Here is a 6,794-nt window from a genome sequence, read left to right as displayed (position 1 = left end):
TGTTGTTGAATTCTAGTTTTATTGCATTGTTATCAAGCCAGTATGCAGGGGGTTATTTCAATTTTCTTTTATTTCTTTTATTTTTAAGACTTCCTTTATAAAGGAAGTCTTAAATATAGTCTATTTTGGAGAAAGTTCCATGGTCTGATGAAAAGAATGTATATTGTACTGTTGCAGGATGGAATACAATGTAGACCTCTGTCAGCTCCATTAGATCTATGGTGTCATTCAATTTAGAGTTTCTTTGTTGACTTTTTGTCTGGGTGACTTATTTGGTGATCATACAGGAGTATTGAAGTCTCCCACCACCACTATTTTGGGGTCTATCTATGTTTGTAAGTCAGTAATGTATGTTTAATGAAGTTGGGTGCCCCAACATTGGGTGCATATAAGTTAACAATTTTTATTTCCTCTTGATATATTGCTCTTTTAGTAGTATGAAGTGGTGAAGTGGCCCACTTTGTCTCTTCTGACTGATTTAAGTTTGAAGTATACTTTATCTGATATCAATCTTATTCCATCCTTTAAACATAAGGCAATGTTTGTTTCTGTCTGTAAGGTGGAAACAACAGATTGTTGGGTCTTCCTTTTAAAGCCAGATTGCCAATCAGTGTCTTTTGATGAGAGAATTAGCCATTAATATTCAGTGTTCATGCTGGAGGTATGTGGTGATTTCTTGGTTGTGTAAGGGTTTGTGTGTGTGCAACTAATTCTATTCTACTCTCTGATTACTTGTCTATTCTTCTCTTGAGGTTTAATAATTCCCATCCTTACATGGCTTTGTTTTCATCTTCTGTGCATAGGATTCCTTCAGAATATTCTTCAGTGGTGGTTTAATGGTTATGCATTGCATTAGTACTGTTTACCCTGGAAGATTTTTATTCATCCTTCAATTTTGAATGACAGCTTTACTGAGTAGAGTATCCAAGAACTAAAATCGTTTTCTTTCAGAGCTCAAAATACCTCACTCCATGTGCTTCATTTTTTAAGGTTTCTGTTAAGAAATCTGCTATTATTTTGATGGGTTTTCCTTTATATGTTATTTGATTTTTCTCTCTAACTGCCTTCAATATTCTTTCCTTGTTCTCTGTGCTAGTTGTTTTAATGATAATATGCTGTGGAGCAATTTTATTTTGATTAAGTCTGCTTGGTGTCCCAAAGGCCTCCTGTAACTGAATGGGCAACTCTTTCTAAAGATTTGAGAAATTTTTTGCTATAATTTTGTTAAATATATTTCCTATGTTTTTGACTTGCACTCTTCTTCTTTCACAGCCACGATTTGCAGGTTTGGTCTTTTAATGTAGTTACAGAGTTCTTACATAACTTGTGAGTCTCTTGCCTAAGAATTCTTCTGTTTTCTCCTTAGTATATATTTTGTGTTTGACTCCTGAAATTCTGCCTTCCACTTTTTCCCGTTTACTGGAGAGGCTTTCAACTGTATTTTTTATTTTATTTAAGGGACTTTTTATTTCCAGGATTTCTGCTTGATTCTTTTTTCTGAGACTTTGCATATCTTTGCTATATTCCACTTTTATATCTTGTGACATCTTCTACTATCTTATACCTCTTTTTAATGTAATTTCCTTAGCTCCATTTTGAAGTTTGATGAAATCTTCTCTGAGTTCATTTATTTATTTCTGTGTCTTCTTGAGGTTTTTATCCATATTCCCTTGATATTCAAGGGCATTCTGGCATTGTCTCTTTAAGCTCCTCTCTAAGCTCATTGAACATTACTATGATCATTCCTCTGTGGCCAGCAAATGGGGATTCATCCCTTTCACTTTCCCCCAAATCCTCTGTTATGTATTATGTTACTGTTGGTCTTTTGAGGCGTTAAGTTCCCCTGCCTTTTTTTTTCTCCCCATGTTTCTATTTTATGCTTTGTGTGTGTGTTGTTGATTAGTTAGCTAGGTGTTTCAATCACCTGTCATCTTTCCCTTGACTTAATTTCTATCCTCTAAGTATCTTAATTGTTAGCTCATTTTTGTAATATTTCTGTTCCCTAAACTGGTGGTACAACTTAGCAATAACAAATTCACAAATTCAATCCCAAACCAATTATTTACATAATATATAAGGAATCCCTCAGTGATATTACCTATTAATAGTGGATACTAGAGAGATAACAGTTGTTTGGATTGAGATAGATACGTAGGTAATTAAAAAATGGTGCTAGAAGAGGAAGCAGGGAGGGGGCATGGGGCAAGGGGGAGAAGGGTTTCTGAGGTATGATGGTTATAAAGAAGTAAGGTCCTAATGTGTATAAAGGTGTAGTTGAGTCATTGGGGGTGGGAAGAGTGTTATTGTCAGGAATTGAAGTGTGATAGGAATGATGGTGGTAATGTGTAAAGTTGGTATGATAGACTGTTCAGTGAGATGAGTATGGAGGAAGTAGGCATAGTGTGTGGAGAGGGAAGGAGTAGGAAGGAAAGGAGGAGAGAGGAAGAGGGGAAAGAAAAGAAAGGAAAAGAAAAGCAAAAAGAAAAAATGGTGGAGAGGAAGGAAAGTGGGACAAGGGAGGGCTAAGCAAATTTACATTTGGACAGGGTGGAAGAGGAAGATTGGTAATAATAACTTAAAAATTGAAAAAATAAAAAAATACTAAAACAAATCAGTTCAATGAATGTTTTAGGCTCTTTCCTCTGATTTCAAATCCAGATGCTTACACTTTTCCATAGCAGTTGAACTAATTTACATTCCAGCAGTGTATGAGGGTTCCTTTTTCCCTGCATCCTTGACAACATTTGCTTTTGTTGGGTCCTTTTCACTTAATTTTTAAATAGTGATAGTCAAGTGATACATCATTTTATCATTTTTCCTCACCCAAAGAAAACATACTGCTATGTATTGGCAAATACAGAAAACAAACTTTGAAACAGTGATTTTTTTTTCTTCTGTAAGAATTATATTGATTTGCAACAATTTTATCATTAACTAATTAAATTGGTAACTTTTTTACGACTAAAAGACTACCAGTAAGCTTAGATGCATGTAGATGATATCACAAATTTAATTATGTCCAAAACTCCATAAGGTGAATACTATCAATAATTATGTTTTAATGAAGAAATTTATTATTTCTGATAGTAACTTTTAACATGTTTTAGTTTTTTCAATTACATATCCCCAGTTAAGAATCATTTTAATACTCATCTGAACATGTGATAATACTTTTTAATAATTTCACATCATTTTAGCTATGTACTTCTACTTAGTATTATATTTTGTAGGTCCATGTTCTTCAATCAGTATTTTAGAACATATATGCTAAATGCCTTTTATATGCTCCCCATACTAGATGCTTATGATACAGTATCTAAAAGGTAATGATGAATTAACCATCTGCTATTTCTTCTTTCCTTTATACAAATAATCCTTTCCAAACTAGGAAAAACTTCCTAAAACTCCTTCCTGTAAGGTATACTAAATTCACTTAACTCATAATTTATTTAAATTACAGTATTAGCTTCTGCTACCCATCCCTATTAAGTTCTATTATTGCAAACAAGAAATAAAAACCCATTCATACATATCTACTCCTATGGGTCTTCAATCTTGAAAACTCTCCTTGTGCATTTAGCCAAGACATTCACCACAATTATGGTTCTATGCATGTTCTAAATTCAGATTTTCTTCCTCTTTGAAGATGATAACTAGGCAACACTCACAGTTCTCTCCATTCTGAAGATCTCTTGTCACAGTATTTCAAGGTAATCCCATACACCAAAGTAACACATTCATGACCAAGATCTAAATTCTTTCTCTTACAAAGCTGGTAACAAGGGAACCTCCACATAGCATCAATGTAAGCCCATTCATAGAGTGACTACAGAGGTACAGTGCAGTAGTCATGATCAACATGAATTTGCTGGGCCACCCACACATGCAGTGTATGTGTGCAATGTGTGTGACTGAATCCAGTGAGGTGATGCCCAGAATATACCACTTTTATCTAACAATGGATTGCTAAACTGTTACTATAACAATGGATTGTTAAACTGTAACTTGCATGGGCAGCTTGGCCTCATAGCATCTTGGGGGTAGACCATGTTTAAGCGCTCTATTTTCACCAAGGTTCAGAAGGATAGTAATAGTTAACTTGAAAGTTGTACAGTTCTACAATAAACACAACCTGACTTTACTCCATAATTCTAGTGCACTTCTATGTAATTCTTTCATTGATACTTGCTACCATAAGGGTCATGTTGTGTCATATTGGCATAAGTACCAGTAATTTGTATCAGAATCTGAACAGGCTATAAGAAGTATTCTTGCCATAGGCTCAATTCAAAGCTGCAGGCTTCCAGCCTGTGATTCAGTACAGTCTTGGTGGTATGGTACATCCTGCCTCCAGAATCCAGAGAGGATAAGTAGGCATTGAGCAACTTCACAGCAAGATAAATAGTACATCTTTTACTTTATATGAGATATCATATGAGATAAGACACTGCACTAACACTAATACTGATGTCATAGACCCCAAAATGACCCTGTGATTTATTTCCCACCCTTAATGCCATATTTTCAAAGAGGCCACTAATTCACTAACCATTGGTCTTTCATCTAAGTTAATGACATTGTTAGCTTAATGGCATTGTTCTAGTGGCCCATATGACATCATGCAGGGTGTCTAGTTGCTCCATATCTTTTAGACTACCTTATAACAGAACAAAAGAAGAGTTATCGTAGCCCTAGTGGAAGGGTAAAATGTATAACCTTGACCTTTTCAAATGACTGCTTCTAATTCAAATGAATACAAATTATTTCCCTGCCTTTGGACAAGGATGATAGGAACATGTTTGCCAGATAAGTGCCTCAATACCCTGCATGCAAGACCATGTTAATCTCGTCTATAGACTTCAATCATCTGACATAACATGTACAACTGGGTCTACTACCTGTTTGAGATTACAGCACTTCATTGTCATCCTAAAATTCATCTGGTTTTAAGGCTAAGCTGGTGAATTGGCTGAAGATAAAACAACCCTTCACTTGCATTCCTTAGCTTATACATTAGCAGCACTTATTCTGCCATATATTTATATTTATTATATTACATTACAGCAGAACAAGACTGTCACTTGGCCTTCCAAACAATGATATCTCTCACTTCACATATAGTAAATGCTAAATGTGGGAATCATGTCTGTATTGAATATGTTAGTTTGAATTACACATTTACTACCTGGGGAAATGACCAGTGGGTGTGGCCTCAGAGCCTTTGCATCCACTGTGAGCTGGACATAGGCCAAGTACAATTTAATCAATGTTAGCTCAGGCTTTCAACCAATGGTTTTTGATATATATTGCTGTCTGTTTTCTCAGTGCGTAAGTATCCAAGTAAAATATCAATAATTTTTTTTGAGAAAGAACTGGGGAATAATCACTGTGGACACTTGCCATGGTCTAACATTCATACTTTTCCTTTAGGAATAGGAATTTCCCAAAACAGGCTCAGTTCTGGAAATTGTACAAGTAATTACAGGTATCTTTTTACCTGTCTTTCCTGATCATCCACCCCTTATTGGTTGACTGATTGGTTGACTGATTTCTTTCTTGATTTGTTTGATTATAGAGGATACTGGGTGCTCATTTATCTTACCCTTAGGAACATTGTGTCCTATTGAGAAATTCAGTAACTTCTGCAAATTAAACTGCCACTGTGTTGTTGCTTCTCATTAAAATAATTGAGTCTACCTGATTTCTAAACACATAACCCAATTTTTTCCCAAATGATAACACTTGATCACAGTTCTCAGACAACCTAATTCTTTGACTTGTTTTTTTGAGAACATAAAGCAAAACCTAAAAAAGAATCAGTGAACTGCTTAATGAAATTGCTATTTCCTCAACAACACATTCCATTTTGATTTGGTAAATGTGTATCCTTTAAGCTCTGTATGGATCATGATATTTCATGCTTGGCTTTTTTCTTTTTTTAACATAATATAGTATATTCCTGTAAGTTATTGCTCCAAGTCTTTGATTTCGTTTTGCCACAGTAACTTTGGCATACTTGGTAGGGTGCATTAGTTTCCTAATGCTGCTTAAAAAAAGAAAAGACTGTGGTGACTTAAAATAACACACATTTGTTATCTTACAATTCTGGTGGTCATAAGTCTGATAAGGGTCTTATTAGGAACATACCAATTTAGCAAGGTTGTCTTCTTTCTGGAGGCTCTAATGAAAAATTTTCTTGCCTTTTCAACTATCAAGAGTTGCTTGCAGTACTTCTTCTAGCCTCAAGGCCAGCAACAACACTGTCTAAGTTCTTTACCTGCTACCATCTATCTCTTTTCTTCAAATTGTAAGGTCTCTTATAATTACATTGTACCTACCAGGAGGATTTAGAATGACCTCTGAATTTAAAGGTTAGCTGATTAGCAGTCTTATTGCCTGTACATTTAGTTCCCGGTTTCCAGACAGCCTAACAAATTATAGGTTAAGACCATCTGTGGCTGCCATTGTTCTGTCTACCACAATCAACATGGGTCATTATATTTTTACTCTTATATAAATTTCCTACCATTATTTCTGCATTGTCTCCCACAATTCATTTCTGGCTGTTGAATCCTTTACATTGTTTAGAGGTCAGTTATGCTTTCAATTCAACATTAACTTTCTCTACCTTCTTATCTTAGAGATGAAATCATTTTTGTTCAATGCCAGAGAGGGTTACCAAATTTCACTTTTACTGTTAGCATTAGTTGCCAAATGATCACTCTCAGTCTTTTGTTATATTTTCTCATAGCAATCAAGCTAAACAATTCTACTTTACTTAATGCTATGATTTC

The sequence above is a fragment of the Castor canadensis genome, chromosome 5 (assembly GCF_047511655.1).
Source record: "Castor canadensis chromosome 5, mCasCan1.hap1v2, whole genome shotgun sequence".
Lineage (NCBI taxonomy): Eukaryota > Metazoa > Chordata > Mammalia > Rodentia > Castoridae > Castor > Castor canadensis.
Note: the sequence above shows the minus strand (reverse complement) of the source record.